General features: G+C 39.7%; 1 long non-coding RNA gene across 3 annotated transcripts; it reads left to right on the top strand.

The window, feature by feature from the left end:
* Nucleotides 1-14,005: 14,005 nt before the first annotated feature.
* On the top strand, nucleotides 14,006-16,528 carry LOC122088415. Of its 3 annotated transcripts, none has more exons than XR_006143084.1 (5): nucleotides 14,006-14,102; nucleotides 14,448-14,544; nucleotides 14,706-14,751; nucleotides 15,076-15,191; nucleotides 16,225-16,528. It is a non-coding gene; the product is annotated as an uncharacterized LOC122088415 (long non-coding RNA). The 3 variants fall into 3 exon arrangements; XR_006143064.1 differs by having other exon boundaries at nucleotides 14,351-14,544; XR_006143070.1 differs by having other exon boundaries at nucleotides 14,008-14,102; nucleotides 14,364-14,544.
* The last annotated feature ends 213 nt before the right edge of the window (nucleotides 16,529-16,741 follow it).

The raw sequence follows: 16,741 nt of genomic DNA, 5'->3' as shown, positions 1-16,741 counted from the left end.
ATGGAGCAGTTGCAAAAGGTTTTCACTTTTCGGTCTAAGATTTTAGCTGGCTGTTCTTTATAGGTTATATCAGCTTCTAGATATTCTGGTTCCATGGGTAATACATGCGATGGATTGTGAACGTATCACTTCAACATGGATACATGGAATACATTATGAACATTTCCAAGCGAAGGTGGAAGAGCAACCATGTAGGCTACTGAGCCAACCCAAGTTAAAATCTCAAATGGGCCAATGTATCTCAGGCTCAACTTACCCTTTCTATGGAACCTATGCAACCCTTTAGTAGGAGAAATCTTGAGAAACACCTTTTCTCCTGTTTGAAACTCAATGTCTTTACTGCGGGTGTCTGCATAACTCTTTTGACGTGACTGAGCTGCCTTAATCCTTTCTCGAATAACATCAACTTTGTCATATGTCATCTGTATCATTTTGGGTCCTAGCATTTGACGTTCACCTATCATTCCAATACAGAGGAGTTCTACACTTCCTACCATAAAATGCCTCATATGGAGCCATCCCAATTGTAGCTTGGTAACTATTGTTATAGGCAAACTCCATAAGGGTCCCAACTACCACACATTTCCATTACACATGCCCTGAGCATATCTTCTAATATCTATATGGTTCGCTCTGACTGACCATCAGTCTGTGGGTGGAAAGCAGTACTCAAGTTCAATTGTGATCCCAAAGCATGCTAGAAACTTTTCTAAAATCTGAAAGTGAACCTTGGGTCCCTATCTAACACAATGCTCACTGGCACTCCATGCAAGCGTACTATGTTATCCATATAAAGTTGTGCTAACTTGCCCATAGAGAATTTTGTCTTGATGGGAATGAAATGAGCAGTCTTAGTAAGCCGATTAACTATCACCCAAATCGCATCCATCCCCTTAGGTGTGCATGGTAGTCTGGTGACAAAGTCCATCGTAATCCTATCCCACTTCCAGTCTGGTACTGGGAGTGGCTGAAGAGTACCATATTGTGATTCTCATGCTTGGCCACTAGTAGTTTTGTTTAAGATCCTTATACATCTTTATACTTCCTGGGTGGAGTGAGTACTCGAAGCTATGTGCTTCCTGCACTATCTTATTTTGTATCTCCAAATCATCGGGCACACACAACCTACCTCGAAACAATAATGCCCCGTCACTGGCTAAAACAAAATCTGGGTCGTTCATTGTTTGATCTTGAATCTTAATTCTGATCCGTTGCAACTCAGGATCCAAAGGTTGTTTCATTATCACCTCTTGCCTAATAGACGGATGCACCTGTAGAGCTGCTAGGGATACAGTTAACCATTTAAGGTTTTCTAGTTGATGTTCAAGCTCTAAGGTTGCTCCTTCATATAAGAAGGTTTCATCCATTAGCATCGCCTCTTGTGCGAGTGGTGGGCTGACTGCTAAGTGTGAGAGTGACACAGTCTGTGCCTTCCGACTCAACTCATCTGCCACTACATTAGCCTTGCCAGGATGATACTGAATATCACAGTCATAGTCCTTCATGAGCTCGAGCCATCTCCTCTGCCTCATGTTCAAATCTCTTTGGGTGAAAAAGTACTTAAGGCTTTTGTGATCACTATATATCTCGCACTTCTCCCCATACAAATAATGTCACCAAATCTTTAGGGCAAAAAGGACTGCGGCTAGTTCCAAGTCATGAGTGGGGTAGTTCTTCTCATATTCCTTTAGTTGTCGAGATGCATACGCTATCACTTTACCGCGTTGCATGAGAACACAACCCAACTCGACCTTAGAAGCATCAGTGTAGACTGTCATTCCACCTGTGCCTTTAGGGATGGTCAACACAGGGGCTGACACTAACCTTTTCTTCAATTCCTGAAAACTCTTCTCACATTCCTCTGTCCATTCAAATTTTACCCCCTTTTTGATTAACTTAGTCATTGGGGTTGAGATTTGAGCAAAATTCTCAATGAAGCGCCGGTAGTATCCAGCCAAACCCAAGAAACTTCTAATTTCAGTAACGTTCTTAGGGCTTTCCCATTCTACTACTGCTTTCAACTTATCAGGATCCACCTCAATTCCGTCCTTAGACACTACGTGTCCCAGGAATCCAACTTGCTCATGCCAAAATTCACATTTACTGTATTTGGCAAACAATTGTTGCTCTCTCAGCCTCTGTAATACCATCCTCAGGTGTTGAGTTCTTCTGTCTTGGAGTAGATCAAGATTTCATCAATAAAATTAATTACCCATTTATCAAGGACATCGTGAAATACTTGATTCATTAAATCCATGAATGCTACCGGTGCATCGGTTAACCCAAAAGATAACACTAGGAACTCATAGTGACCATACCGAGTCCTGAAAGCTGTCTTGAATATGTCGCCACTCTTTATCTTGAGCTGATAATAGCCTGATCTAAGGTCTATCTTTGAAAACACCTTTGCACCTTGCAGTTGGTCAGACAAATCATCAATGCATGGCAATGGATACCGGTTCTTAATGGTTAGCTTATTCAATTCCCAGTAATCAATGCACATACACAAGCTGCCATCCTTCTTCTTGACAAACAATACTGGGGCACCCCAAGGTGAAACACTTGGGCAAATAAACCCCTTCTCTAATAATTCTTGCAACTGTGTCTGTAACTCCTTCAATTCAGCTGGTGCCATCCTATATGGAGCTTTAGACACTGAAGCTGCTCCAGGAATCAAGTCTATGGAAAATTCCAACTCTCTATCAGGCGGTAAATGCATCAGATCGTCTGGAAAGATGTCGAAAAATTCTTTAACCACCTCTACCTCTTTTAGAGGTGTAACCTTTGCATCAACATCAAGTACCGATGCTAAATAACCCTGACATCCACTTTCCAATAACTTTACGGCTTGAAGAGCGGAGATGAGGACCTTTCTAGCCCGTTTCATTTTATCTGCTTGGTATACCAATTCCCTCCCCTCTTCATTTTTCACCCTAATTAATTTTTCGACACACATCACATTTGCTCGATGGGCTGACAACCAATCCATACCCAATATAACATCAAAACTCTATATATTGAATTTGATGAGTTATGCATCCAATTTTTTTCCATTGATTTCAACTGGGCATGGCCCATACACCTCCTTTAACTGTGTAACTTTGTCTGTAGACATACTAACAATCATCTCATGATCTAGTGTCCTGGGTGATATACCTAGTTTTTCAGCAAATCTCTTAGATATGAATGAGTGTGTAGCTCCTGAATCAAACAAGACATAGGCTCGTAGACCCAATATAGGTAGAACACCTAGTGCAATCAATGCATATAAGTATAGCAGGTCATCAAAATTCAGCATAAGGAAAATCTTAAACTAAAATGTACCTGCTACCACTTCTGTGCTGGCCTCAGCTTCCTCAGCTGATAAGGCATATATTCTTCCTTGTGATTGATTCCTCCGAGTTAAGGGAGGTCTGTCCACAGAGGGCTGACTGGAGGGTAGGGCTGGTCTGACTCGATAGTCTTTAGCATAATGCCTATTAGAGTGGCAATTAAAGCAACGAATCTGTGACATCGAAACTGGGGTAGGGCCCCTTTACACTTGACCTGATGCAGATGGGGGACAGGGTGGCCTTGTGACTGTAGGCACCGTACTAGTGTTTGGGCGAAAAGACATAGAGCTCGGACCACCAGCTATTCGAGGAAGGTAGCCAAATGGCCTATAGGGTTGTCTATATATAGGCCCAGAACTACACGACCCACGATACACCTTGGATGAGTTGCCCATGTCCAGAAATGGATTAGTCATCTTCTACAATCCAAGTGTGAGGGACTATTCTCCCTAAGACCTTGAGCACTGACCCAATAGATGCCTTTAATCCCTTCAAAAATCTTGCAGCCTTTTCTTCAGCTGACCTCAAATACCTAGCGGCAAAATGGAACAAGCTTTCAAACTGCTACTGATACTCAAGGATAATCTTATTCCCTTGAGTTAAGGCCATGAATTCCATCTCTTTACGGTCTCTGAAGCTACGAGGGTAATGGTTGGCCAAAAACAACTCCTTGAACTGCTCCCATATGGGTTCCTAATGTGCGACCAACAATATAGGCTTAGAGGCTTGCCACCAAGATTTGGCTTCATTCTTGAGTTGTAGCCCCGCACAAATAAGCTTCTGTGCCTCAGTGCACTCAATTACCTCAAATATCTTTTTCAGCTCTTGGATCCACTGGTCCGGCTCTAGAGGATCACTCCCCACCTTAGACAATACAGGTGGCAAGTTCCTCTTGAAAGATTCCACTACCCTTGACGTATTATTCGTTGACGAGTAATTGTGGTGCATATGTCGGATAGTAAGGGTACGGAGGGGGCACCATATATGGAGGAGTGCTTAGTGGTGGAATTGGAGGTGTACCTCCAGCTTGTGGCCCCATACTAGACCCTGCAGGTGGGTCTTGTGGAGTAATTATCCAAGGATGTTGACCAAGTTGAGGAAGGTCTAACTGTTGCTGTATAGCAGCCATAAATGCCTGCTGCTGCTGGAGCATTTGTTGTTGGAAGGCTTGCTGTGAGTGCTGAACTATGGTTGCAACATCACTCGGAGTGATGACAGGTGGAGGATCCGAAAGTGTGGTAAAAGGTGGGTCCCTTTGTACCTCACCCTGGCTGTCACCGGCGGGCAGCTCGGGTCAGGCCCACCGGTCCAACTCGGGGCAGAAAAGGGTAAAGGGGCTTTTAAGCCCCTTTCCTCCTCATTTCTCCCATCTCTTCCCTTGCTCACTCAGGACGATTTTTGGAGGGCTTATTGGCGCGTCCACTTGCAATTTCACTCAATGATTCCACGGACTTTAGAAGATCCAAGTGCCTTTCACTCTCAAGTAAGTCTCTTTTCCATTTCTCTTCTTTGAACATATGTTTTGGGTGTTGAATCCATTTATACTTCCCAAAACTTGATTTTTCTCCATGTTTCTTTCCATAGAATAATCATTCCATGAGAATATGATGCTTCCTTTGTGACTCATTCATAGTTTTAGGCTTTACTACCCAATCTATAAGAGAAAATTCCAAACCATGCCCTAATTTCTCCAAATTTGGGGTTTTCTTCTATCTCTACCCTTTTCTTCCCCAACTAACAACTCAAATGGGATTTCTTATCTTTAATTTGCACATACATTGTTGGAAAGATCATGGAAGCTTGTATATGCTTACAATTCCATCTCACTTCTATGAAAATCCATCTCTTTTCCATGAAAACCCATCTCTTTTGTGTTAGGTTTCTTGAAAAAAAAATTTCTGGGGTTTCTATGATTCTCTTCACTTCATTCCATACTTGTGAACAACTTTGAATCACTTACCATTAATTGTTGGTGCAATAATGTTTGTCTTACACTTTGAATCCATACTTGTGAGCAACTTTGAATCTCTCTCATTCCTTGCACCTCAATGTCATAATAGAAAATTTCTTTGCATATTCTTGATTGTATAATGATAGGCATTACTATCATTGACATGTAAGCTTCAAGTTCTACACTATTATGAGATTTTTTTTTTCATTCCCATGGGTTGAACTTGCACATTGAATTTGGGGCTTTCCATCACTTCTCACTTGCCATGCTTTATACTCCTTTGTTACTTTTCTATTTTACAACATGCTAGTGGATGTCATGTTTTGGGGGTTTCCTCCTATTCCTTTTCCCATGGCTTAACCACCTCTCTCTATATAATGATCCACATTATGTATTTAGGTGCTTTTACATGTGCTTGCTCACCCATCTATTTACTTCCTTTGTTATGCAACATCCTTACTTATCATTATTTCTTCTCTTTTCTTACTAGGATGTCTTCTTGCAAGGGCAAGGAACCCGCATCCTCTTCCAATCGTCGTAGGACCACAACTTTAAAATGGAAAAGTGTAGGGACTAATTCTCCAACCCTTTGCACAAAGCAACAAGGACATGCCCCCATCGATCCTTTAGACTACGATGAGGGAGTCTTCTGGAGTTTAAGGGCGGAAACTAATTGGTAGACCTTTCTAAAGAATTCTGTGATGATGGAGAAAACCGTGATAACTCGTGATTTCAACAAGATTCAACTTCAAGAGAGGTTTACTGCACTAGGTTGGCAGTCCATCCTTAACATTGACCGCCCCTGCCATGAACACCTAGTTCGAAGATTTTACTATAATTTGGAGGTCTCTTACCAGCATCGGGAGTACTCAATCACCAGCATGGTGAATGGAGTGAATATTCGTTTGACTGTGGACACTCTTGCTAGCATTTTAGATATTTCATCAGTTGGGCATCAATTCTATAGCCCCCCCAAGGAGTAATCCCATGGGCCCATCCTTAAGTTTGGGGATGCAGGACCACATTTACGAGACCATTTGTGGTAGAAAGGTGCGTCCGGATTACGAGACGGCATTTCACCCAGAGGCTAGTGTATTTGCTCACTTGGTTCAGTTTAATTTACTCCCTAGAGGAGGTCACAGGAACCAAGTAGGCTTCATGGCAGCCTACATAGCCTTTTGCATCTACAAGGCCTTGGAGGGAGGTATCGAGCATTTATGCTTGCCCTACGTTATACTTAAGACTATGGAGCATTATGCCACACATCCTGAGGACGGAGGTTTCCCATATGGTAGGGCCCTCACCAAGGTTTTTGAGTTCTTTGGGGTGGATTTGAGTGGTGAAGAGGGAATGACTCTAGCGGACAAATTTAATAGGGGAAACCTACGCAGGATGGGTCTTCAAGCTCTTATGTATGTACCTCAGAGAGCAGGAGCTCAAGGAGGTAGGGACAGGGGGAATGTCCACAGGAAGGATGTCCACATGGAGGAGGAGGAAAATAGTGAGGAGGATGAGGATTATGTTCCTCAATTCGAGGAGGAGGACTTTCTGGACAAGGATATCCTCGAGGAGGAGCCTCTTGATTCGAGAGATGCTGATCCTAGCTTCGCTAGGGCTGCAAACCCACAGTATAGGGCCCCACCACCTGAGAGTGGCGCATTTGATTTTGAGAGTATGATGACTAGTATGAGGGCTTTGAAAGATGGGCAAGATCAGCTTCTGAGAAGACTAGATGAGAGTGCTACCAGAGAGGAAAATATCTTAGAAAGGCAGGCCACATTAGAGAATTCCTTCCTAAGATTGAGCAAGGATTTGGACACAACGGTCAATGCTATTTCAGCGGATTTTTTTCAACTCTAGAGTGATGTACAACTAGTGAATTTAAGGTTTGATTACTACGACCGTCAGCTCAACGTTAGATCGAGGCCTATGAGGGATGGAGTAGTAGAGCTAGATGATGATGAGGGTCTCTAAGGACTTAGCTTACCTATCTTAATCAGTTTTTTACTTGTCTCTATGTTGTTTGTGTGTTTATGGTGGACTATATTTTTTTTTGTACTTTTCTCTGTAATTGGACTTGCTAGTATGGTGTTATGATGTTGTTGGTGATTTGTGGTTAGTTTTGTCTGCTTGATAACTTATTGTAATTTGTTGTAACAACGTTAATTAGCCTTTATCGATTATACTTATTTATATATATATATATATGTTGTCTATCAGGTGCTTGTGTTCGAACAATTTGGGAAATCTTGTTTTAGCGTTGTAATGTTGCCAAAATTTTGTCAAATCCGCACTCGATGGGTTATAAAATCAAATAACTAATCTTTTATTCATTCCAACAAACTTTCTCTAATGCATGCCATGAAATGCAATAATTAAATGCAGCCATCATTTTTCTTTTTTGGCTTTTAATTCTTTAAAGTTTTTACATTTACCCAACCCCATTTCCTATTATATATTTTATGGGGTCTATATAGTATGCCGTGAGTGGATAGAGCATCACACTCTGATACCACCATTGTCACACCTCATTCACATAGAATCGGACTGGTGATCGGGTTAACTCCGATTAACCCAACCCTGCCAGGATCATCTGATACAGTACCCACCAAAGTATACCCACATCTAAGATAAGTGTTCAAAAGTTCAGCGGAAGACGTAAATTACCTGTAAATATCCTCAATATATTTGATACCCAAATTGTAGTATATAGATAAATACATGTGGGCCAGTTGCAGGCATGATATTTACATAAAAAGAATAACAATTTATATATTAAATACACAAAAAGGGAGATCATCAAAAGAATCAAAAAGCAAAATCGTGTACCATGCCATTACTGCGGTCCCGCAGCACAACCCTCGCACGTACAATCAGTATCGTGCTCATACTCCTCGGGGACCCACCAATTCTCATCGAAAAACACTACAATGGGGCCCGACTCTTGATCTTCAAGCTGGTGACCTGCAAAATCATCTAAAAGAGGTGCACACGTGGGATGAGCTCACTAGCTCAGTAAGTGAAAAGAAAGACCACACAACAATTACATCCATATGCACTATATGCTATGCAATTCATTTTAAATCTTATCCCTCTAAACAACATTAGTAAGTCCTTGGTATTGTGCTATTACAACCACAGTGTGCGTATGCCCCGGGTACGAGCCGTGAACTCTATCTCGTGATATGCATATAGGGTTGTCAGAGAAGGTCCACCGTGAGTACTCAGAAAAGTAAAGCATGCCGACTACCGGCTCTCAACATCAAAGTAAATGACAAAAAAGTAAAGGTGCTGACCCCAACAATTTAAAAGCAGTACCATTGGCCCTCTTGAATATACCACTAAGGTTGCCGACTGTCCTAATGACCAACCGGGCGTGTGTCTAACCGCCACAATGACCCAACAACCGCGACCATTACTTCCCCCTAAGTGATAACCCAACACCTCAACCCCTGTTGGGAAGGGTCCTAGCACGGGAAAATGATAATCCTAAACCGCATGTTCCTATATGACATTATACGATTGCATAGTGCCACTGCGTCCCATTCCACGGGCTACCAATGCACTCATTTCCAAGTCGACTATGCGTCTAGTCTAATAATGCATCATGCATAGTAATCTAATCATTCATCACATAAGTACGTCAATCATTTAGCATTGAGAATGTAAAACACAACACACATATCATAATCATATGAGGATGACTAATCTACACATAATTTACATGATGACATGGCTAGTCTAGATACAATTAAATTATGCAAAACAAGCCTTAAAATAAAGTCAAATGTTTTCTCCCCACTTACTTGTTGTGTACAAAAATTCAAGCTCGATACAGGTGAGATCCGGCGCGAGAAACATAATTTCTAGTGAAACCTGTCATAAATGAATGGGGTTAGTATTTTACCACTTTGGGGTCAAAACTAGCGAGTTTTGATATTTAAATCATTTTTAAAATCACAAAAGAAGGTTGTCCGTCCGTTTTGGGTCCATTCAGACACAAAAATCACATTGGGGGATCCACGGGTGGGCCAGACAGCCCACCTGAGACTGCCCACCGATCATCTCAGGTGGGTGGGTTCACCCACCGGTCTTCTCAGGTGGGCGGGTTCACCCACCGGTCCTTGCCCGCCGATCTTCTCAGGAGGGCAAGGCTTGCCCACTGGTCCAACCGGTGGGCACCCTCAAGCGGGCGGGTTGGCACGTCGATTCTCACCCACCGGTGGGAACTGAGGGGTTGCCCTCTTAGGAGGGTGCCCTCAGGCGGGCGGGTTGGCCCGCCGGTCCTCGCCCACCTGAGGGGGTGAAAATTTGCATTTTTCCTTGAAACGTTCCCCAACCTTAGAGAAACCAAATGGGGCTGTTCCAATCACATTTTCCACACATCTAAGGTCTTATAAGATGATTCTAACCTAGATCTAAGTTAGATTTAAGGATTGAAAAGCTATCTTACCTTCTTTGCTCAAGAACTCTTTCAAAACCCCAAAATCACTTCTTAGCTCAAGAAATCACCAATGCTTCTCAAATCTTGTAAACACTTCTTCAAATCCTTCAAAATCAACACATAGACCATCTATTAAACCTTAGATTCATCATCTCAAGTGGGATTTACAAGATCTCAAGGAACTCTACCCAAATCAAGGATTTCACTTAGGTTTGGTGAAAGTTTAAGCAGCATAGCCTTTGCTCACCTCAAATCGTAGATCTCGTGTTGGGATCACTCTTCCGACGTCGGAATGAGAAGATCAAACCTCGACATCGCTTAAATCCATTTCTTCCTCCTCTTTCTTTCCCTTTCTTTTTCTTCGTTCTCTTTTCTTCCTTTCTTTTCTCTCTCCTCTTTACTCTTCTCACCAACTCTTTAATGCAATAAATGAGAAAAGGAGAAACATAATAAGTGCTATTTATACTTGAAAATATCTAGTAACCACATGGGTGGGTCACTCAGGTGGGCGGATGCGCCCGCTTGTGACCGCCCACCTGTGGGTCGAAACTTAGCCAACAGGTGAGATTTCGATGGAATTCAACTCTCGGCATGTATCTCACTCTCGGCACAAGGTATTTTATACGCATACACTTTAGGATATGGCTACAAACCAGCATTACCCGTACATGGACTTATGATACGTACATGTACATGGCTTGGGTACACCCATCTCCTCTGGCACTGACTCAGACTTATCTGGCCAGTCTGTGTTCAAAGTCACCCTTTCCATCATGTTCCATAAGGAACCCGCCTTAACCCTCTCTAGTTTGGGTCTTGCATGGTTAAATAGGGTCAACCGTGTAATTAAACCAGGTTTTAAAAGTAGGGTATCACACATACTTTGGTTATGGTAGTTCAAATCTACCAAGACTCTTCAAATTTATATGATATCAAAGAAAGCATATCTCACCCATATCATCAGCACTGGAAATATATTTGAAATTCTCTTGTACAATTTGGATGCAACAAACTTCGCAACCAAAGCCTTTCCATTCTATATCGAAGAAAAACAACTAATAATCAAGTGATGGTAATAATTCAAGGGTTCGAGAAATACAACACCTTCAAGGTACATAACTGAACATGAAGCAAATGAAGAGTCTTGGTGGATTCGAATCACCATACCTTGGGTATTACCTCAGGTTCTTTAAGATTTTGAGCTAAAGACTCTGTACGTACAAAAAAACGTGTTAGTATAATTCTTTGGTACACATCAAGAAATATAGAGACATCAGGAGTGAATCCACTAAAATGAAATTAAAAGTAATCTTCATCCAAATGCTAATCTATAGGAATGTAAATGTATATAATAACACAGAAATAAAGATCCACTGAAATGAAAATAAAGCTAATCATTATCCAAAAGTTGATGAACTACAAGTGCTTTAGATGACACATGAGAAATAGAATCCTATAGAAAACAATATTGGAAACAAATATATTACAATAATTTCAAATTGAATTATAAAGGAAAAAGGTATACAATGTCAAGTCGAAAGCACGCACCAAAAGAGAAGTGAAGCTTCCATATTTATTGTCCAACTGTTGTGCAGTGTTTGGTGTAGGATTTGAATGGTCCATATGAAGCGAAGCTTCCATATATAATACTTGAGTGTTACTTGGTCCTTTACTTTTCTTTCTTTTTCCTTGTCTTTTTTATTCAACTATTTGACCTTCTACCACCTTTTGTATTTGTTACTTTATTCTTCATACGTATTCCTTTGTATACATCATCCGAGAAATCAGTCAGAACTGACATTTGTGGGCAATTGGATCTAGTGATACTGATATTTGCAAGCTTCAACCTTAATTCAGTAGCAGCATCTTTAACCAACTCATATCCCTCAGCTGTATTTTAAGCTTCGGATGCTACCTTAATAAGTTCAGGATAAATATGTCTATACAGTTGCATATAGTCCATGTTAACATATTTTTTAACTTCTTTTCCCCTACTATCATTGACCACCATAGTTCTTGCACCCCGGGTCCTTCTCTTCAAAATAAAAAATTCAGAAATACGCTCATATAAAAACTTTCAAACAGTGACAATAAAGATCATCTGTCTAAAATTTTTTGCAATAACAGGCTCTAATCCTATCAACTGGATTACAACAAACTTTATATTCATATTCTACATCAACAATCTCAACCAAAAATTAAATAAAAGGAATCCTAGCATTTCGGCATTTGATGTAGCAAACAATCATCTAGTTATATTGTTCTTGAAATAACTCAAAATTACAGGAGTGTACAATTCCCCAGCTTGTTTCTGGATAGGTGACATTGAGCACATGAGTCTTGACATCTTGTTCTTGCTTCAAATTTAGCCTTTAATTCATTACCATGCTTATGATTAAGAACTCTCTTGAAGTGCTTAAAAAATTACACAACATCCAAACTTAACTTCAAATAATCCTTTAAATCACTGTTCAGACTCTCAGTAAGTTGTGTACTCCGAATGCCTATTGTTAATGTGTTTTCATCTAACATTTCGCCCATTTATGCTTAAGTCTATATATACCCTACAACTATGCATTATTCATAACTTCATATTCAGTAAGCAATTTAAACCATGCATACTCGAATTGATTCTCCTCATCGTATTGGAATATATATTTCTTTAAAATTGTAAGAAAACATGAGCCATCCTTCGTCATATTACCAAGATGTTTAATGTCATTCTCCATTAAGTGTCATATAAACAACACATGCCATGTCTCAGGCCACACCTCTAGTAATGCCCTCTAGCCATAGCAGTATCTTGGTCCGTGAAGATGGTTATAGGCTTCTTATTACCATGTGCTTCGACGAATGCATTAAACAAAGTCTCATCATATAAAAGTGCAGCACCGAATATAGTGCATCCTCTATGATGATTAAACCCAGCAATTAACCCAAACGGCCTACACTCTCTGTTGGTGCAAAATATAGTGTCAAAGCTAACTACATTTTCAAATTGTGCATAATCAATGATCATTTTCGAATCAACCCAAAATATATTAGTTATTTGTTCTTCACTGTCCAGTTGAAATATGTATGTTCAAAGACACTAATCAAAGGTGTTTTAGTGTAGATAACACCATTTTGGGTTAGATTACACTTAATGCCGTTAAAAATCTATAATATTGGGAGCATATTATAATAAATGCTGATGAATTTAAAGGTAATAAAATCACTTTCCCAACAAAGATACAATCTCCAGTTTTTATTTTTTCACATTCCTCCTCTTAGGCACGCTTTTATTTTTACATCGCCCCTCTCAATTTTTCTCCGAGTCTCTTATTCCCTCTCAATCTGTTCCATACAATATTGTGTCCTATAATTCAGCAATTCCATCCAACGATTATTTCCAAGAGATCGTGGCTCCTTCCATCTCTCCCCTATTCTTTCTATCTCTCTCTAAAAGACTCCTCTACTCTGCTCACACCTCTCTCTCTCTCTCGCTCTCGCTCTCGCTCGAATGAGAGACTAAATCAGCTAGCCATCGAACCCTAGTCATGGTTTAAAGTATCTCCGATACCGATACGATACCCTCCGATACGTATCTTAAATTTAGCCGATCGATACGATACACACCAATACGATACATGAAATTTTTAAAATCCTTTTGTATCGATATATATCCTATGATACATATCGATATGCACCAATACACTATCGATACGTACTGATACTCTATGGAAAATATAAAATCAAGATGAAATATACGTTTCGGTATGTATCAATACGTATCGGTGAGTATTTGTATGTATCGATTGGTACATATCGATGAGTATCAGTACGTATCGGTGAGTATTGGTATGTACCGATACAGTGCGCTACGGTCATATAATGGCCAAGATGAGTATTTTTTTCAGAAAACACGAATTTTTGAGGGGTTTTTGTTCCTAAGTTGCTGCCAGTCATATTTCTCTCTAACTAAAGTGGAAATCAAGGTTGGGAACAAGGATTTTACATTTATGGGACAACTACAAACCTTGAATTCTTAGTGCGATACCCTCAATTTAGTGTTTATGCATAATACATATTATCAATAGTTTTTTTTAACAAATTTTATACAAAAGTGTTTAAAATGGTGTTTCATATCCATTTATGTGCGTATCTTTAGCATATCTTAGCATATCTCCGATACGATATGATACCCTCCGATACGTATCTTAATTTTGGTCAATCGATACGGCGACTGATACTAATACTTTAATCCTTGACCCTAGTATACATTGTACCTCTCTCGATCTCTCCCCTATTCCCTCTATCTCTCTCTCTTCAAAGACTTGATCATCGACTCTCTGTCTCCCTTTCTCTTCCTCTCTTGAATGAGAGACAGAACCAGGTAATGTGAGCAGTTTCTTTCATCCTTTGCGTGTGCGTGTGTGTTTAATGCTACCTGTCTCGATCTTTTCATCTTCCACTTCATCCCCCTTTCGTGAACATCCTGTTAATTTGGGTTTTCTTCCTAAAACCCTAGAACGTTAAAGATTAAGCCAAACAATTCTATTTCCTTTTTTTTTTCTTTTTTATTATTATTATTATTATTATTATTATGAATATTTGTTCCTGACTATTGTTTCATCTTGCAAGATACTTTCCGAAGATCATACGACTCATCCAAGTAGTACACAACCGATTAGGTATGATTCTTTAATTATAATTTTGATCATCATTTTTTGGAAACCAGGACTAGTTTAAGCACCGAGCAGATCTTAAAGGAGAAGCAGAGCGGCGACCCTAACTCTGTTACTGTTCTTCTTCTTCATCAAAAAGCTCTATCTGATGTACGTATTCTCTCTCTCTCTCTCTCTCTCTCTCTCTCTCCTCACTATGGTCGAGTTTTGACTCTTCAGCATAAATATTTACCTTGCTTCATTTCTAGTTTATGAGTTCATTAGCCGATTGTTTGAATTCCTAATGCCGCCTATTACTGTGAGTCATGCAGGTTTCTTGTTTGAACGACTTCAAGAGCTTGGAGAAACTCGACATGGGTACAAAATTTTACTTGATTTCCAATTAGAATGTGTAAAAAATTTTACTTGATTCGTCAGTGAACGAATTCTGTCTTTCCCCCCCTCCCCTCCACCATTTTTCCCCTTCGTTTACGCATTTGTCCTCTTCTTATCGTTTTGTTTGTTCGGTGATCTTATGAAGTGAATTTATCAAATACTTTAGTGTCTTATGGGTGATTACCATGAAAGAAATTGTGGAAAGAAATATCTATCTTCTGTTCTATTCTGATCCTCCTTGGATATTTCCTCTTGCACTACGCTGTCTCTTTCCTTCTAATCTCTCCTATTTTCTCTCTCGGACAGCCCTTGCAAGAGGATGTACACGCATATAGGAGGGAGTCGAGGGACAGTTCCACTTCTTCTCCTATATATTTTTAGAAACTCCTACTCATTAAAAGGGGTAGTCCACGCATATAAAGGTCAGAATTATCTTCTTTATATTTTACTTTGCTTGGAATCTCTTCTTTCCTTCTCAGTCATTATGACCTTAAAATGCTGTTAGACATCTGAACCATTAGGGGAATGATTAAATCCCCAGAAAAGAAAATAGGAGAGGTCTTGTTTGAATTTTTTTTTTTTTTTTTTTTTTTTTTTTTGGGTGGGGGGGGGGGGGGTGGGGTGGTGGGGGTGAGGAATTGGGAGCGCCTAGTGCCTGTTGGTTGATCTAAACTTCGTATTGGTGTGCGTGGTAGAGATGGAGGAGTACGAAGTGAGAATTGCCAAAGGCTATACAAAGAATTCTAAAACTAAAGAAAATGATATAGAATTTTGTGGTGACTTTAGTAATTTGTCTTTCAGGGTGAGATTTAGGCTGTATCAAAGTCTATTATTTAGGTTGAAGATGATGATTAGGACAGACCACTGTAATGTTAATAATAGGAGGGTTGAGGTCCTTGATGACATTGAGGAGCTGTGTTTCTTTCATTTAGTACATACAGTAATGATGGGGACATTTTTCTTGGATGTACCAATGGGAGGATGATAACAGAGAACAGAATGTACTAGAAGCTCAAAAGCATATTCATCAATAGTGTGAAGTGTTTTGAGTTTACTCATCGCTGGCAACTTTTGCCTTCTTTAGGAATTTTGGACGATACATTCATGTTGGTAGTTGTAGGCAAAGCTAAAGTTAGAGATCCCAAACGCTTCACTTTCTTCAGTCATTAGACATTTCAATAGGGGTTCATGAACTAGGTCAACTAAGCATGGGTTTGAAGAAATCACAAAGTCTCTCTCTCTCTCTCTCTCTCTCTCTCTCTCTCTCTCTCACACACACACACACTTTCTCAAGATAAAATTATATTAATTGTGTAATCTAATAGGGATGGTAACATCCTTATATAACAAAAGTCAAAAATAAAAACCTACTTGTGAAATTGCTACTAGTGAAATATATGGAACTTTTATAGATCTTTAACAGGAACTTGATTGGTATTTTTTTAATTTTTCTAGGTACTTGCATGGATTTTGTCTTCCACTTACCAATAGAGTTGCCTCTGATGATGATGCAAAGCACGACTCGGGGATTGACCTAACTACCATAATGTGTGAACATTTATTTTGAAAAGCTCATTATGTTACTATGTTTCTGCTAGCCTGTGAGCTTGTGAGTGTGCGACCTATAGATTTCTTGTTAAATTGAGTTTTATTTGTATGGATATGGGATTTTTTTGTCTCGATGATGACAATCTAATTTGTTACATGCTTTGTTCCAACTGAACTTTTGAAGGGAATGGATAACCAACCATTTATCAGATTCTTGTGTGTGGTCTTGTGAAAGTCTATTAATTTTTATTCATATCCAGAATGAGAACAAGGAATGTAAGCATTTGTTTCAACAGGTTACATAATGAGATAAATAAACAATAATATGTGATTAAAAAAAAAACATTTAGCGATGTTTACTAATAACCACCATTATATGTCTTCTGCTCTAAAATAAAAAAACACTTCTTGAAGTGGCGTTTAC

Source organism: Macadamia integrifolia, chromosome 1 (genome assembly GCF_013358625.1).
Source record: "Macadamia integrifolia cultivar HAES 741 chromosome 1, SCU_Mint_v3, whole genome shotgun sequence".
In the NCBI taxonomy this organism is placed as follows: domain Eukaryota; kingdom Viridiplantae; phylum Streptophyta; class Magnoliopsida; order Proteales; family Proteaceae; genus Macadamia; species Macadamia integrifolia.
Note: the sequence above shows the minus strand (reverse complement) of the source record. Positions and strands in the feature narration are given on the sequence as shown.